Source organism: Glycine soja, chromosome 20 (assembly GCF_004193775.1).
Source record: "Glycine soja cultivar W05 chromosome 20, ASM419377v2, whole genome shotgun sequence".
In the NCBI taxonomy this organism is placed as follows: domain Eukaryota; kingdom Viridiplantae; phylum Streptophyta; class Magnoliopsida; order Fabales; family Fabaceae; genus Glycine; species Glycine soja.
Window position 1 is genome coordinate 34,105,623 of NC_041021.1, and position 18,169 is coordinate 34,123,791.

Consider the following 18,169-nt stretch of genomic DNA (forward strand, 5'->3'; position numbering starts at 1 on the left):
AGAAAAGAGATACACACAAAGATTTTGTGTGTATTTTTCTTCTACTGATAATCTCTGAAACTGAAGAACATCTCCATACATTTTTCATGCTAATTCCGGTGAAAATGTAATAAAAATGCTATATAAAAAAAAAGAATTAGCTTCAAGAAGATATTAAAAGATGAAAATATGAATTTTATGCAAAAATATAAATATAAAAATTAAGCTGGAATTCTAATTTTAAAGACAAAAAACACAACAAAACTATCTCAATTAGACTTAATTGTACATTTTACCACCAATTATAATTTTTTGCAAATATATTTTAGCATCTAATTTATTCTTTTTTTCACATTTTACCATTATGTTCTAATTTTTTTTAGTATTTTACCGATTTATTAAATATGTAACAAAAGACTTACGTGTTTTTGAGAAACGACTTGGTTTTGTCATTAATTTTTACTAAAGAATGTCATTTTATTATCAATAAAATTATAAAATGTGTAAGAGAAAAAATAATTAGGGTGATAAAGTTCGTAAGATGACGTTAATTGAGCAATAAAATGTGTAATATAGCCTATCATAGCTTTTATATGCAAAAGATGTTTCAAATTATTAGCCAATGTTAGTTACAAAACAACATATATAACCGATTACCCTTTGCAAAGTTGGTGGCCTAGATGGAAGTTGGGCGCCTCGCCATTCTTTTCTACTAGCTAGGGCAGTTGGTGAGGCAACTTTCTTTCAGTTGCGAGACTCGGACTAATTTGAGGAACGATTAATCATCCAAGATGGTGAAGAATAACACCTTTAGAAAAGAGACAAAAATAAGGGTACTAGAGGTGAACATGGACACAACATGTGAGAACTCATACACCACAGCTATATAGAGTTGGTACAAACGAAGTATATTCAAAATATTTACTGCAAAACGAAATTCTGGTTTAAGTGTTTGACCAAAAGAATGGAGAGGTGCATTGGTAAGGTACGATTGGTGGCTAATTGAATGAAAAGATTCCATTGGTTGTAGATTTTGAAAATGATATGCATCCTTCTAACTAACTAGATATGTGAGTTGTAATTAAGATGCAGGAGGGAAGTGTTAAACAAAGAAGAAAGTGGTTTTAGAACAGTACACGTTTGGATTTCACGTAAAAAGGTACATTTAAGGCAAAATTAAAAGATTAGGACCTTGTTTTTATTTTTATTTATTGAATTTATATTGGAGTATACGTATAAATTTTTAACTTCAATCTAAATATCACAAAGATAATTTCATCAATTGCCAACCTAACCAATTATCATTCGAATGTGAAACTAGTATCAAGCTAATCAATCACTAATCAGGTAAGTCAGTCACAGTCAAAGACAATAAGAAGTTTAAGCTGAAAAAATCAATCAAGGAATCTTTTAGTTTTTAACCGACCGATGTGAATCCAGCTTGTTGCATCGAGGTATTTAATTTGGAGATCTAAAAAATCAAAATTTTTCTCTAAGATCATGACCGTTTGTAATGTAAAAATGTCTCAATTATTAAGACTAGTTAATAGGAGTTTGACTTGGACCGGTTAAACAAAGGGAGAAATTACGTTAGTAGAGTGAAACTAAATTTGAATCTTTTAAATTAATAAGATTTCAGATTTGGATTTGAAAAAAAGAGATTTTACTAAAAATATTAATCAAGTTATTTGATAAAGATTAATTATTAATAAAATCAATAAATACTGTACCATGAACGTGGTAAAGAAAAGATGGGAGGATTCACGTAACCAATTCCTACATTTTTACGGGGAAAAATTTATCAAAGGTAAAACAGGTTTCTCATCATCAAGATTTTCACTTGTGCTTGTAATTAATACAGCTAAAACTCTATCCTAACCACCATTGTTGTGTTCCAGGGCTCCGTAGTCCATATCATCACAAAATACATAGGTTTAAGGGGATTAAGGTAGTCGGGATTAGTGTGATTATATTTTGTATATAAGCATATAAATATCCCTTATTTTCATTTGTATTTCTTACAAGTTTAATTAAGGTTACCATGTTACATACCTAAGTACTTTCTTTGGAAACTTAGTTACGAATATACAGTTTTTTTTTTTTAGGAGAGTTACGAATATACATTTAACAAACAAAATCTCTTTCTTGTTATAATTGTCTAATTGAATTATTCGGCTGATAATGAATCGAGTACACGATCAAATTTTCTGTCACACCTTAGCACAATTCAAAAATTGCAAACATATATGTATTATAAGGAACAATAATTTCATAGAAATTAATTATTAGAATCTATATATAATTACTTTGATTATGGAAAATAAATTTTTTAAAAAGATCGATTAGCTATAATTATAATAAACTGAAAATTTTGAATAAATTAAACTTAACATCTTATATAACTTCTTTTCTTCTTTTTTATTTTATCGTTGATCCTCTCCTTCTTAATTATGTGAGGTTCATATATTTTCGGCATGTAGCTCCCTCCTAATTATTCACAACCATTTTACTTAGTCAAAACCAAAAAAAATTTGGTCCGTCTTTTTTATAACTTGCCTTTCACACTCGTTCAATTCAACCAAAAAAATTTTGGTCTTGTTCGTCACAATAATTAAGATAATGTTTATTTTATAGGTGGATAAAATTCATTTTGTTAATGTTATAATATTTTGAACCATTAAAAATAAATATGTACATCCAAATTAGTCTTATTTTATGCATGTATATCCAAATTAGTCTTAGATTTAAAATTACATTAAAAAGTGAATTTTTAAAAATGTATTAAAAATATTTTTTCAACACCCAAACATCGCTAAATTGCTAGTTAAATTAATTTACTTGACATCATATATATGCAAACGAAATAAATTTTCCATTTTGTGCTGCTAATGGAATAAAAGTGACATTTTCCCATCTATCAACTACCAAGTTAAGGTAACCAATAAGAAAATTACAATTTTCATCAATAAAATAAAATGCAGATGAGATGTAAAACATGTGTTACGAAGGCTCCACCACCACAACATCATTATGTGGTTTAAAATAAGTTTTCATATTTTATCTTCGCTATGTAAAACAAACATGTGAAAAAGAAGGGCTACAAGTTGTGCGTTATCTTGTCTCTTCAACATAAATATATTGTATGGGACAAAGGAAGTACTATTCATCCTTTTTTTTATAACAAGATTCTATTCACGATGTTTTGATAATTTGAGGTGTTAAATTTATTCTGCACTGACCAATTTTGTGTATGTTCGTTGATGAAGTTGGACTTCATTGATCAATTAGTCGTTTTAGTTTAATGAGTAATTTTTAATTTAAGTCCTCTAGATCTATAAGCATTTGTTTTAAATATATTTAGAGAAAATATTTTGTTAGTAGTCGCACGCAACTCTAACAAGATGTTCTTCAAACAAAAAATATTTGTAGGCTTTAAAAAAAACTCTTGAGCTTCCGATTAAAAAGAAAGTAGTCACTACGGGAAAACAATGGTTTTACATTGGTTATATAAAACATACGACGTCAGTTTTGAACTGTTGTCGTAGAATGGTAACCCATCTACGACGACGGTTTATCACCCATCTTAAAATGTTGCTCATTCTACAATGGTTGTGACAACAGATCTGTCGTAAAATATGTCACATTCTATGATGGTCATGTCAACAAATCCGTCGTAAAATTATTCGCATTCTAAGATGGTCATGTACACAGACCTGTCTTAGATTGTGGTTCATTCTACGATGATGGCATCAACAGACTAGTCATAGAATAATTCACATTCTAAGACGGTTATGTACACAGACCTGTCTTAGAATGCGACACATTCTACGACGGGTGTGCTATCGTAACCGTCGTAGAAAGGGCCACATTCTAAGACGAATTTATGTACACAACCATCTTAGAATGTGGATCATTCTACAACGGGTTTGGCAAGAACCGTCGTAGAAATGATCATTTTTTTTATGGCTTTGATTGTTTTCACAACCATCTATAACTTTATGATTTTCAGTATCATTTTCAGACCACACAACCAAACAAAAATTAAGGTAATGACATTACATACCAATACATGTAATGAAAAGATAATAATGTTAGGTAGGTAGAGGCGCAAGTCAAACAATTTAACACAAGTAGGAGAACAAAATTATCCTATTGCTATTATAAAACACAATGTTGTAGTACATATTGTAATGCATTTGGGTTAATATGATTATGTACATCAATAACCATTCTAGAAAACCATTCTTATAGATCCACTTTTCATATTCAATGGTTCAACCCCTCATTTTGATAGATTAAAGGGTGTCCAAAATTTGAAATTATTTTATCAGTTGGCTGTAATAGAAATAAATTACATGTCCTTTTTGTACAATGATATTCCAGATAAACTCACTACAGAAGATGTTACTGACTGAACAATTTGGCTAGGGTGAGTGCCAAATTGATAGATTCCTTTGTTTATAAAGGTTGTTAGGAACAAAAAGGATGGTTGTACCTTGCATAAACAATAACAAGAATATTGACAAAAAGGTGCCAATTTGACATATCTTCAATGGTGGCAAACTCTTCAGGCTTATGCATGGTTGTACCTTGCATAAACAATAACAAGAATATTGATAAATTCCTTTGTTTATAAACGTTGTTAGGAACAAAAAAAACATTTTTGAAACTAAAAGGCAAATCTACATTGAACAATTAATAGCAACAAGGTGAGGTTGGGCTGGCTGCGCACCCCTAATCCCATATCCCCAAACCAACTCTCCATTTACATGTTGGGGAAATTCTAACCCTGAACTGGTCAAATTGGGTTTTCCAGCCAATTAAGGTTTGGGTGTGGTAGGATGGGGACCAAAGGCTATGATTGTTTTTGTCATGTCTAATTTAACATGAAAAACTTGTGCAATGTCTTTGTATTCTAAATTCATTCATTGGATGTTTATTTACATTATTAGATGTCTACTTTTCAATCAGTGTTGATACTTAAATAGTTAAAGAGATCAATAAATATATGCAAAATGGTAATATGTTCCAACGTAACAAAATAAAGTTTTAAGATTCTAATCTAAGAATAAATGCCAGTTCCTATAGTTCAGGCAAGGGAATATATGAAGTTTTAGTCTCGTAGTCCCTTATTTCTTCATATGTGGCTGGAGGCTTTATGTGATGGAAGCTTGCTTGTGGAGGTTCTATGGATGCTGAATCTTTGAGCTTCAATGAGGTCCTTCAATGCTGATTTTCCACCATGGAGATGCAGTGGAAGGCAAAGGAGAAGAGGAGAGGGGAGGCACCGTCCACTAGGGAATAAGCCATGGAAGAAGGAGCTTCACCACCAAGAATGTGCCTTGGATAAAAAGCTTGAAGAGCATGCTTTAATGGAAGAAAAGAAAAAGAGGGGGGAGCACGAAATTGAAGGAATAAAAGAGGGAGAGAAGTGGAACTTTTAAGTGTGTCTCATAAGACTTTCATTCATCAAGTTACAACAAGTGTTACACATGCTTCTATTTATAGACTAGGTAGCTTCCTTGAGAAGTTTTCTTGAGAAAACTTCCTTGAAAAACTTCTTTGAGAAAACTTCCTTGAGAAGCTAGAGCTTAGCTATACACACTCCTTTAATAACTAAGCTCACTTCCTTGAGAAGATTCCTAAAGAAGCTAGAGCTTAGCTACACACACATCTCTAATAGCTAAGATCACCTCCTTGAGATGAGAAGCTAGAGCTTAGCTACACACCCCCTATAATAGCTAAGTTCACCCCATGACAAAATACATGAAAATATAAAAAAGTCCCTACTACAAAGACTACTCAAAATGCCTCAAAATACAGCAAGGGCATTGGATAGAAGACTCCAAGTAGATTGGGCCAGAGATCCAAGGGAAGACCTTAGGGTTCTCATGAGCCTTAGGGTAGATTTTAAACCCATGGGCTAAGTATGAGCCCACTTATCTTTGTAAATATTAGAATAGGTTTTTCCTTCGTTTGGACCTTGTATTTTGTCCATTCTAGTAGTATAGGGTTTTAGCCTTGTATTTCAAGGCATTTTGAGTTGTCTTTGTATAGGGACTTTTTTGAATTTTCATGTATTTTGTCATGGGGGTGAGCTTAGCTATTATAGGGGGTGTGTAGCTAAGCTCTAGCTTCTCATCTCAAGGAGGTGAGCTTAGCTACACACACCTCTCTAATAGCTAAGCTCACCTCCTTGAGATGAGAAGCTATAGCTTAGCTACACACCCCCTATAATAGCTAAGCTCACCCCCATGACAAAATACATGAAAATATAAAAAAGTCTCTACTACAAAGACTACTCAAAATGCCTCGAAATACAAGGCTAAAATCCTATATTGCTAGAATGGCCAAAATACAAGGCCCAAATGAAGGAAAAACCTATTCTAATATTTACAAAAATAAGCAGGCTCATACTTAGCCCATAGGCTCAAAATTTATCCTAAGGCTCATGAGAACCCTAGGGCCTTCCCTTGGATCTTTGGCCCAATCTACTTGGAGTCTTCTATCCAATGCCCTTGAGGGGTAGGATTCCATCATTCCCTCCACCTTGGAAAGGATTTGACCTCAAATCCCAAGGTTCTTCATACTCTGGGCTCCTTCCCTCGACACCTGTAAAAGGAACAAAACATATGTATTAGTGGTGTTTGGTATGTTGAAGTAACGTAAGGTCTGAAAACCCATTTCTTGGGCATCTTCCCATGAAGGAACATAGTTCCGCACCAACTCAATGAGTGGTGCTATAAGTATAGAAAAATATGGGACAAACCTTTTGTAAAAGTTTGTTAAGTCATGGAAGCCCCAAATTTTTTTTATACTTGGTGGAGTGGACCACTCAGGAATGACCTTTATTCTCTTAGGGTTCAGGGGAACCCCTTGATCACTATTTGAAAAATTAAGAAAAGTAATGCAATAAAACATACCTTTTTCTGTATTTTCATATTGATTATTCCTACCAAAAAGTATGACAAACCTAAGGTGTCCCATATGAGTACCTAAGTTTGTATGGAAACTAAAAATAAGAACAAACCTACCTAATGAGTCCCTATGTACACAAACCATGAAGATGTTGGGTGCATAAGTGATTTTACAAAAGAGGGTTGCACTACTCAAAACATTCATCGTACCACCTATTTTAGGGATTTGGTGACTAATAATACCTATTTTGGGCACCAACAAAGCACAAGGATTTAAGCTCTTGTGAACCAAACCCTCATCCAACAACTCCTTTACTTGAGGAATAAACTCAAGCCCAAGAGGTGTGACAATGCTAGCAAGTGTCTTTTTACAAAAGAGAAAATGTGGAGGTTGCCTAAGAGGGGAAGTTTCTTTTATGTTTGTCTTTATTGTAAAATGAGTTTCCTTCTTAGCTAACCTCTTGGAGGAGACATTTACCTCCTTACACTTCTATTTAACCATTAATGATTATCCTTCTTCTTGGGGGTAGATTTCTTCACTAGATTCTTCCCCTTTTGCTTCTTCACTTTCACTAGAGAAAGGTGAAGTAGTAGCCTCATCTTGGCTACTATAAATGTCTTGGCCCCTCATAATCATGGTTTTCATGGTGAGACATTGAAAAGTAATGTGTCCTCTTCCAAGACATTTAAAGCACTTTATAGAGCTAGCCTTCTCTTGCATACTAGCCTTAGGGGCTTGCTTTTCTATTGTCTTCCCCTTATAATCTTTGGGCTTAGAATGTATCACCCCTAAGAATCCTTGACCTTGGTCTTTCTTTGGATAAGAGTGAGAGTCATAAGATTTTGAAGTAAACTTCTTTTTAAGTTGTTGCTCTACCCTTATTTCCCAATCTAAGTTAGCCTCTACATTGTCCTTCCCGTGGAAGTATGGGAGGTTAATGTTAGCCTCTTGAGACTTTCTTTCCTTTTCTCTCCTATGGGAGTGAGGTCTAAGATGTGACCTATGCCTTCCTTCGTAATAGTCACGAAGTTCTTCACATAGGCTCTTGCAAGAGTTATGACTATTATATGAGACATGTTTTTCTCTTTTCATTTATTTCATTATTTTTCTTCTTTCTTCCTCTCTTATTTTCTTTCTTTTATCTTGACTTATTTCTTCCACTCTTTTTTTCCTTTTTCTTTTCTCTCTTGTTTTTCTTTCCATAACTTGAGGGAACTCAACTCATCTAAGATTCTAGATAAAAGGGTCTTTATGACTAGTACCCTCGCCATTAACACTAGATGAATGATGACTCATGTTGGTTCTTAAGTTGTGGTTCTTTCTTGTTGGAGGTTTGAAAACAAAAGGTAAAAGAAACTATGTTTGAAACTAGCCGAAGTAATCACTAAAAGAGGTGTGGAAGATAGGTAAAAACTAATTCGTAAAAGGCAAGCTATCTAGGCGGTTTGACAATGGAAGGTAAAGGAAATAAGTTATGAAAGTAAGCAAGAAATGTAAACTAGGTAAATCCTAAGAGTGTTTGGATGACCACATTTAAGGTTCCCAACAAAACACTCACAATCATAAGGGAAAATTGCCTAAAATTATTACACACAAATGGAAGTAGGGTGACCTATTGGAGGCTCCTAACTTACTTCCAATGAAAGGCCTTCTTGTTACAAAATTTGAAAGCAATGAAGGTAAGTAAATTGGCAATTACAGAATTACAAAAGGTCCTCAATTTTGGTGGTTGTTCTCTCTTTGGTGATTCACTCAATTTGGAGTGCTTCTTAGTCCAATAGCTCTTAAGGTGGTTGACTTTTGGTAAACATCAAACAAGTTCTTAACTAATTCTCCCAATAGATCAACTGCAGCCACTTTATTGCCCCTTTCAGTAGGTCCAACCAAATTCGGCACACCCTTCTGCGAATCCTTCATGGTTAATGAAAATAACAATTAAATAATTTTTTTATAATGACAAAAAAGTAATGCATTGAGGGGAAAGAAAAAACCTCATCAGATACAACTTTTACAAGATGTGTCGCCCATCCGACGAATGTGCCAATGGCTTGCCTCACAAATTGAACCTCTAGCGTCGGAAAAGGGACCTGAGCGTCACCGTCATAAACTATGACAACACTCACCCTAAGCACATCATCTGCATAAGGGACATGGTGTATGGTGGATGAATTGTCATACACTTTTTCCAACATCACAAGGCGAGTACTTTGTTCAGCAACTATGTACCAGCCCATAAGATCCACACAAACATCAGAAGGCTCTTTACCTAATGCATTTGTCTTAGCTTCAACGCAGCTTCCCTTCATGCTCACACATGCAGCTAAAGGCTATATATCCGATGCCTCAACGGGGGGGTGAGTGATGTGATGCAATTTGGGATAACTTTATTTTTATTGCTTCTTTTAACTCTTGTTTAATTATCTCCAAACTCCATTTATTTTCCTCTTCTACTTTCCTCGTCCACGCCTCCTGCAGGTGCTTGTTTTCCTCTTCCACCTCTTTCCTACACTCATCCTTGAGGTTACCGATGATGTCAGCCAATTGTTGTTGGGTGATTGATGGGGACAAAGTGTTGGAGCCACATGAGGCTTGTCCAAAGTGTTGGGTGATTGTGACACTTGTTCCTATGACACGAACATGACTTGGATGCTCACGTTGGCCAATAGCTGTGTTAAGTATGTCCTCACGACCATGCAGAACAAAGCTGCCTTCCATCGTTTGTTCCACTAAAGAATCCTGTGACCAACACAATAAGGATTAACATTTCAATAATCATTGTTTTGAAACAATTATTTGACATTGACTCTGAACAAACAACACATGAACTCACAATTTTGTCAGATATTTGTTGTCCGCTGTAGAGGTCATCTGCCCATAACGCTTTGTGTGGGCCATCTTCCACTTGACATGTCTTGACACGGGGGATGGAGGGTCCACGGTCTTTGATGAATTTTCAGTAAACTCGGCTTCATGTTCTTGTGTCTTCCTTTTCTCGTCCATAAGTTTTTTTTCAAGAATATCATAACCTCCACGAGAAAGTAAGTGGGGGCAGTCATTATATTTTTGAATTTCCTGTGCCTTTTTTCGTATTCCCTTACAAAAACAAGCAACAATTTTCATAAATTAGTTAACAACAAAAATCAGACTTAATTCAATTTGAAATACAAATGTACTTAAACAAACTTGCCAATTAGGGGTTTGCCAGCTTTTTGCAAAATTCGGCCCATGTAGCTGGATCAAGACCATACTTGACGGTAAGATCATGTATTTGTTGACCCTCATTGTCAGCATAAACAAATTTAGTCGTCAAGGAAGACTTAAATTGCCTCCACCTAGTTGCGACTGTTCACATCACCTTTTTTTCGCATTGTCACCTTCAGGGATGTCAAATTTTCCCTGCACATCAAAATTGTCACGCAACAGTAACTGAATGATTAATTTTTAAACAAAGTTAAAGATAATGTTATACATACATGTAGTTAAATGAACTTACCAAAAATATCATCCCATATTAGGTTCTTTAGAGACTCCAGAACAACACTCCAATTGGAGTAGACAATAGGAATTTTTTCTCGTGCCACAACCCTGAGATAACTATGAAACTTTTCTTTATGGGGGCCTGATCCTCTCCCAATTGCAAGATTGACATTAACAATTAGTCGTGACTGATCCAAGCTTCTCACAGTCAACCTTCTTAGCCTGGTGGATTGTCTAGTCCTCCTTGATGTAACCTCGGTAGGATTATCTCAATGTGGAGGGGAGCTAGGGGGTGTTGCCATAACTCTGTGCAAATAAACCAAATTCAGTTAGGACATAGTAGTTGGTTTAAACAACATATATGAATTAACTTCTAAATATCAAAATAAATAAATGCATAAAAAATATGCGAGATGCAATTTGTATACATTACTTTGTTCTTACGTTGTTACGTAGGAATGTTCTCCCATAAACCTTCGTCATGATCAGTACAATTTGCATGTACATCATCCTCTTCATTATCATCATTAATCGAAGGCATTTGTTGGCAGAAAGGTGGCATGTTGCTTACATCATTTGCTAAACCATCAATATGGCGACCGATAGAAATTGTTCTCCCTTGTAAAACCACTGACCATCTAGAGTCGCAGGGATCTTGTATATAAAACACCTGCCTAGCTTGCGCTGCCATGATGAATGGGCCATCCTTGTAACCTACCTTTTGAAGGTCTACTAAAGTAAATCCCATTTGTCTTTATGCACACCGGTATTTCCATTTACCCACTGACACTTGAAGAGAGGCACTCTAAATTGACCGTAATCAAGCTCCCAAATATCTTCAATGACTCCATAGTAAGGCATGCATGCTTGAATGGGATTGTTATCTGAAGCACTACAAAAGTGATCTGATTGACCATCAACAGCCACCCCACTATTCCGCACACTACTTTTATCATCCTGTGACTTTGTATAGAAGGAATAATGATTGATATCATATCCCTTCCAAGTTGGAACATTCAAATTTGGACCAACAGTTAACAATCTTAATGTGTTCAAAGCACTGTCATATGCGAAAATTGTTTGTCCGAACCAGTTGATGAAAGTTCTATTGTGCTCTTGCAACAACCTCATCATGTTCATTTTTGGGTGAGTACTGGTGACATGTTGTTTGTGAGCATCTATGTATAGGATGACCTATGTTGTGTTGTTTAATACGTATAGATGAGCTTGTGAGAGCTACAGCCAATCCATGGTTACAACATTGAACCCTAGTGTGCCCCTACCTTGAATGGTGCAGTCATGACGACTTTAAGGAACACCCACTGCTGTAGCGGTATTTATATACTCTGAACAAAACTCAATAGCTTCTTCAGTAACGTATCTTTCAACAATGCTTGCCTCTGGTTGATATCCATTCTTTGTATATCCTTTCAACACCTTCATGTAACGTTCAACCGGATACATCAAACGTAAAAAGATGGGCCTTCACAACCGAATCTCCCGTACAAGATGAACAATTAAGTGAATCATGATGTCAAAAAATGATGGGGGAAAATACATCTCAAATTCACACAGGATAATGGAAGCATGATTCTTCAAATCATCCAATTGTTGAGGGTCAATAACCTTGCTATAGATAGCATTAAAGGAAAAACACAAGCGAGTTATGGCAACCTTAACTTTCTCAGGCAAGACACCATGAACGGCCACTGGCAACAGTTGTTGCATTAACACGTGACAATCATGAGATTTCAATCCAACCAACTTCAAATCATTAACTGACACAAGGCTCTTGATATTGGAAGAGTATCCTTATGGGACTTTTACATTTTTCAGACAATGACAAATTTTTTTTTCTCCTTGGTTAACATTGTGTAACATGTTGGGGGCAAATACGTTCGTTGACCTTGTGCTTACGGATGCAACTATTCTTGTATACCCATCTTCACCAAATCCTGACGACATTTTAGACCATCATTTGTCTTGCCTTTGATGTTAAGAAGGGTGCCGATTAAACTATCACAAACATTTTTCTCCATATGCATTACGTCCAGAGAAAGTCGAACATGTAGATTGCACCAGTAAGGAAGATCAAAGAATACTGACCTTTTCTACCAAATGTTCTTGTCAGAAAGATCCTTCCTTTGTGTCTTACCAAAAACAGTTACGAGGTCTTTCACCCGATCATACACTTTGTGTCCAACTAAGGGTTTCGACGTACCTTCAATCTCATGGGTTCTGTTAAATGCTTTCTTCAATCACCGATATGGGTGATAATGTTTCAAAAATCTTTGGTGCCTTGTATATATTGTCTTCTTTCCGTGTTTCAATTGGATGTAACTTGTGTTTTTCTCACAGATTAGACATGCATGGTGTCCTTTCACACTATATCTGCTCAAATTCCCATAAGCTAGAAAGTCATTAGCGGTGCAAAATATCATCGCATGCAACCTGAAGGTTTGTGCTACAGAACCATCATACACATCAACCCCCTTGTTAGTCGCTATTTAGGAGTTAGTTTTATGTTGAATATTTGCATGGAAATAGCGCTTTACCTCTAAATTTTGCTTCTTTTTGTAGGAATTGTACATATTTTTCTATTTAGTGTGATTTTATAGAGTAGATACTCCCATTCTATGCATTAATGTTGAATCCAACTCAATTTTAGGCCAAAGAAGAGAAGGTTCAAGTAGCTGATGACTCGCTCAACAAGGCAGATCCGCTTAGCGAGTGACATCCACAAAGCGAGGTAGACAACTTGCTTAGCGGGTTGGGAAACCCTAGAGGAGGATCAGTTAGAGATGTGCTCACCCAGCATGCAGCCATCCCGCCCAGCGAGGTCGTTGTCTCTTCTCGCGCTTAGCGCGCCCAGTCTCACTAAGCTAAAATTCACTTACTCTTGCTTAGCGAGCTAGTCTCACTAAGCGAGCCTTTGGAAGCTGAAAGGTCCAAGAGCCTTTAAAACACTGAAGTTGGCAGAAATAAAATATAGAGATTTGGAGAGAGCGCACAAGAGGAAGCTGAGAAGATAGAAGGAAGGTAGCTGAGAGAGCTTAGGTTAGAAGGAGTGAAGTCTAGGGTTTAGAGGTTGTAGGTGACATCCTTAAACATCCTTTGCCATTTTCTTTCACTCAAAACTATTCCTTCCTTGTATTAAGAGATTGCATTACTTGTAATCGAAGGCTAAGCCTCTCGGTTGGGGAGTTTTGCTGAAACCTTGATGTAACAATCTTTCATTATCCATTTAAGGTTATTTTTATGTGTTCATTGCTTCTATCTATGCTTATTTTACATGCTTGTGGCTTGATCACCCATTTGTATGTATAGTTAGGATTTTTAGCATTGGGAAATGCTTTAAAGCCTTAGAACTTGGTAAAGCAAGCTAGAAATCTGTATGTCTAAGAATGAAGTGCAGTGATCTAGTTCATATTATGTTGTAGACTTAATGCAACTCTTTTAGACTAAGTTTGTTGAGGGATCAAGGACGAAGTTTAAAGAGAGTTAGGCTCATTCACTAGAGGGATCTTGGTTTGAGTAGTTTCTCAGCTAAGAACACTAGGATAACATTAAATAGAGAAAAATACACATTAACATCAAGAGAAATTCAGTAGAAAGACCCAACACTTTTTACTTGATAGTTTTCACTTCCAAAATTCTAGATATTTAGTTTATATTCCAATAGACTTTAGTACAGAATTCAACTTGATATTTACTCTGCTTTTAATCCATACAAATGTTTGCATACTGAATGTACAATGTCTGAGTGAAACAAATTCTCTGAGGATATGATACTCGGTCTTACCATTTTATACTACTTGAGCGAATCGGTACACTTGCCGAAGTGCACCAACAAGTTTTTGGTGCCGTTGCTGGGGAGTTTCTTTCCACTTAGATAGTATAATTCAGTTTGGAAACATTTATTCTTTATTCTTTGATTGATTCGGTGAATAGATAGTTAGAATTCAATTTTTTCTCTTGACTTGGTTAACTGCTGCTTTGTTTAGTGCTTCTTGTATGCGAGGTAATTCTTCAACAGGGAATTTAGCTCCATTAGATTCGGAGATTGAAGCTACTTGCAGGAGAAACAATGAAAAAAGGAGGAGAAAAGCTTTGCAAGAGAGGACAACACAACCAAGTTCAAGGGGAACAGTTTAAAGACATGGGAAGAAGTAGTAGAGAAATTTCTGAAGAAATGCTTCCCTGAATCAAAGATAGTTGAAGGCAAGGAAGTTATTTCATCATTCCATTAGTTTCCAGATGAATCTTTGAGTGAAGCGCTAGAAAGATTCCATAGCTTCCTGCTGAAAACACCTACTCACGGATTCTCCGAGCCTATTCAGTTGAACATTTTCATTGATGGTTTGAGACTACAGTCCAAGCAATTGTTAGACGCTTCTGCTGAGGGAAAGATTAAGTTGAAGATTCCAGAAGAAGAAATGGAACTTATTGAGAATATGGTTGCTAGTGATCATTCCATTTTGCATGATAGAACTCATGTTCCCACCAAAAGAAGCCTGTTAGAGCTTTCTTCGTAAGATGCATTGTTGGCATAGAACAAGCTGCTAGCTAAGCAGCTAGAATCGCTCACTGAGACACTTAGCAAGTTTCCAACACAGTTACAAGTGGCTCAACCTTCCCATTCAGCAGTTACATGGGAAATCAAAACAAACAAGGATTCCATTTAGGTGGTTTTCCAGGTTACCAGCAAGGAGGAAATTTCAATCAAAATCAGGAGCAAGGATGAAGGTCACATCCAGGAAATCAGTTCAATAAAGACCAAGGAAGACCTTCCGACAGACCTCAGAATCAAGGGCCTAGCTTGTACGAGAGGACCACTAAGCTGGAAGAAACTTTGGCTCAGTTTATGCAAGTTTCAATGTCTAACCATAAAAGCACTAATCCAACTATCAAGAACCTGGAGATCCAAGTGGGACAGCTAACTAAGCTAATAGCTGAGAATTCTTCTAGAGGTTTTGGAGCTAATATAGAGAAAAATCCCAAAGAAGAATGTAAGGCTGTCATGACTAGAAGCAAGAGGGAGATCATAGTGTAGGATGAGAGTAAGACTAGTGATGAGAAGGAGTTAGAAGCTGAGGGAGAAAAAGAAAATGAGGGAGATCAGATGAGGGAGAAAAAAATAAGTGAAGAGAAAGATGAAAAAAAAGAGAAAATGAGGAAGAGAAAAAGACAAAGAGTGAGTTGGCCAGAGAAAAGAAGAAAGAGGTTGTTCCATGTATAGGGAAGGAAGCACCATATCCCTTGGTGCCATTTGAGAAGGACTAGGAATGACACTTTGCTCGTTTCCTTGATATCTTCAAGAAATTAGAGATAAGTATCCCATTTGGAGAAGCCTTGCAACAAATGCCACTCTACTCCAAGTTTCTTAAGGATCTGCTGACCAAGAAGGGCAAATATATCCATAGTGATAATATTATGGTGGAGGGAAATTGTAGTGTTGTTATCTAGAGAATTCTTCCACCAAAATACAAGGATCCAGGGAGTGTCACAATCCCTTGCTCGATTGGTGTTGTGTTAGTTGGAAAAGCCCTTATTGAGTTAAGGGCTAGCATTAATTTGATGCCTCTATCCATGTGTAGAAGGATTGGAGAGCTGGAAATCATGCCAACAAGAATGACATTGCAGCTGGCAGATCTCTCAATTACAAGGCCATATGGTGTAGTGGAAGACGTGCTGGTCAAAGTGCGTCAGTTTAATTTCCCTGCAGATTTCGTGATCATGGACATTGAAGAGGATGTTGAAATCCCATTTATTTTAGGTCGTCCCTTCATGTTAACAGCTAATTGTGTGGTTGATATGGGCAAAGGTAATATGGAAATGAGTGTGGATGATCAAAAGGTTACATTTAATCTATTTGAAGCCATGAAGCACCCAAGTGACCACAAGGCCGATTTTAAGGTAGAAAAGGTTGAACATGAGGTAGACATGGTAGTGAGAGCCATGGTGCTGTAGTCCCCACTAGAAAAAGCACTGACTAATACCATGGAGTGTTTGACAACAGAGGAAGAAAAAGAATTGCAGAACTGTTTGGAAGAATTAGAGGGTTTAGAAGAAAATCCTTCTAAAAAAGTTGTATTTGAAGAATTGAAGAAGGACACTCCGGCAGAAAAGGCCAAGGTGGAGTTAAAAACTCTTCCAGAGCATATGAAGTATGTGTTCTTGGGAGAAAATGAAGCAAGTCCAGTGATCATTAGCAATTCTTTAAGAAAGAAGGAGGAATCTCAGCTAGTGGAAGTTCTGAAGAAACACAAGGCAACTATTGGATGGCATATTTCTGATCTCAAAGGAATCAGCCTTTCTTACTGCATGCATAAGATCAACATGGAAGTTGATTATAAGCCTGTAAGATAGCCACAAAGAAGATTAAATTCGGTTATGAAGGAAGGAGTGCGGAAGGAAGTACTTAAACTACTAGAAGTAGGTCTCATTTATCCTATTTCGGACAATGCATGGGTTAGCCCTGTACAAGTGGTTCCCAAGAAAGGAGGAATGACGGTAATCGGAAATGAGAAGAATGATTTGATTTCCACAAGAACTATCACTGGGTGGAGAATATGCATCGATTACAGAAAATTGAATGATGCCACCAGAAATGATCACTACCCACTTCCCTTCATGGATCAAATGCTTGAAAGACTAGCTGGACAATCATTTTATTGCTTTTTAGATGGAAACTCTGGCTACAATCAGATTTTTGTGGACCCAAATGATCAAGAAAATACAACATTCACCTATCCTTTTGGTGTGTTTGCTTATAGGCGAATTCCCTTCGGTCTTTGTAACGCTCTTGCAACTTTTCAGAGATGTATGATGGCAATATTTGCTAACATGGTGGAGAAATGTATCAAAGTGTTTATGGATGATTCTCCGTCTTTGGCTCATCTTTTGATTGTTGTCTAGTAAATCTAGAGCGAGTGTTGCAACGATGTGAAGAGACAAACTTGGTGCTTAATTGGGAAAAATTCCATTTTATGGTTCAAGAAGGAATTGTGTTGGGCCACAAAATCTCTGTGAGGGGGATTGAAGTAGATAAAACTAAAATTAATGTGATTGATAAGCTACCTCCTCCAGTGAATGTCAAGGGAGTGAGAAGCTTTTTAGGGCATGCTGGGTTCTACAGGCGGTTTATAAAAGACTTTTCAAAGATTGCTAAACCACTCAGTAATTTGCTCAATAAGGACGCTGTGTTTTTATTCAATGAAGAGTGTTTGAAGGCATTCAACACTCTAAAGACTAGTCTAGTGTCCGCTCCCATTATTACAACACCAGATTGGAGTCAAGAATTAGAGCTCATGTGTGATGCAAGTGATTATGTTGTAGGTGTTGTATTGGGCCAGAGGAAAGGCAGGGTCTTCCATGCTATTTATTATCCCAACAAAGTTTTAAATGATGCTCAGATTAATTATGCCACTACAAAGAAGGAAATACTTGCAATTGTTTATGCTTTGGAAAAGTTCAAATCGTACTTAGTGGGATCAAAAGTTATTGTTTACACTGATCATGCAGCCATTAAGTATTTGCTGAATAAAGCTGACTCCAAGCCTAGAATAATTAGGTGGATTTTGTTGCTTCAAGAATTTGACCTCGTGATCCAAGACAAGAAAGGATCTGAAAATCTTGTGGCTGACCACTTGTCAAGACTAGTCAATGAAGAAGTGACTTTGAAGGAGCTAGAGATAAAAGACAAATTCCTTGATGGATCGCTGTTCATGGTAAATGAAAGGCCCTAGTTCGCTGATTTGGCCAACTTTAAGGCAACTGGAATCATTCCAAAAGA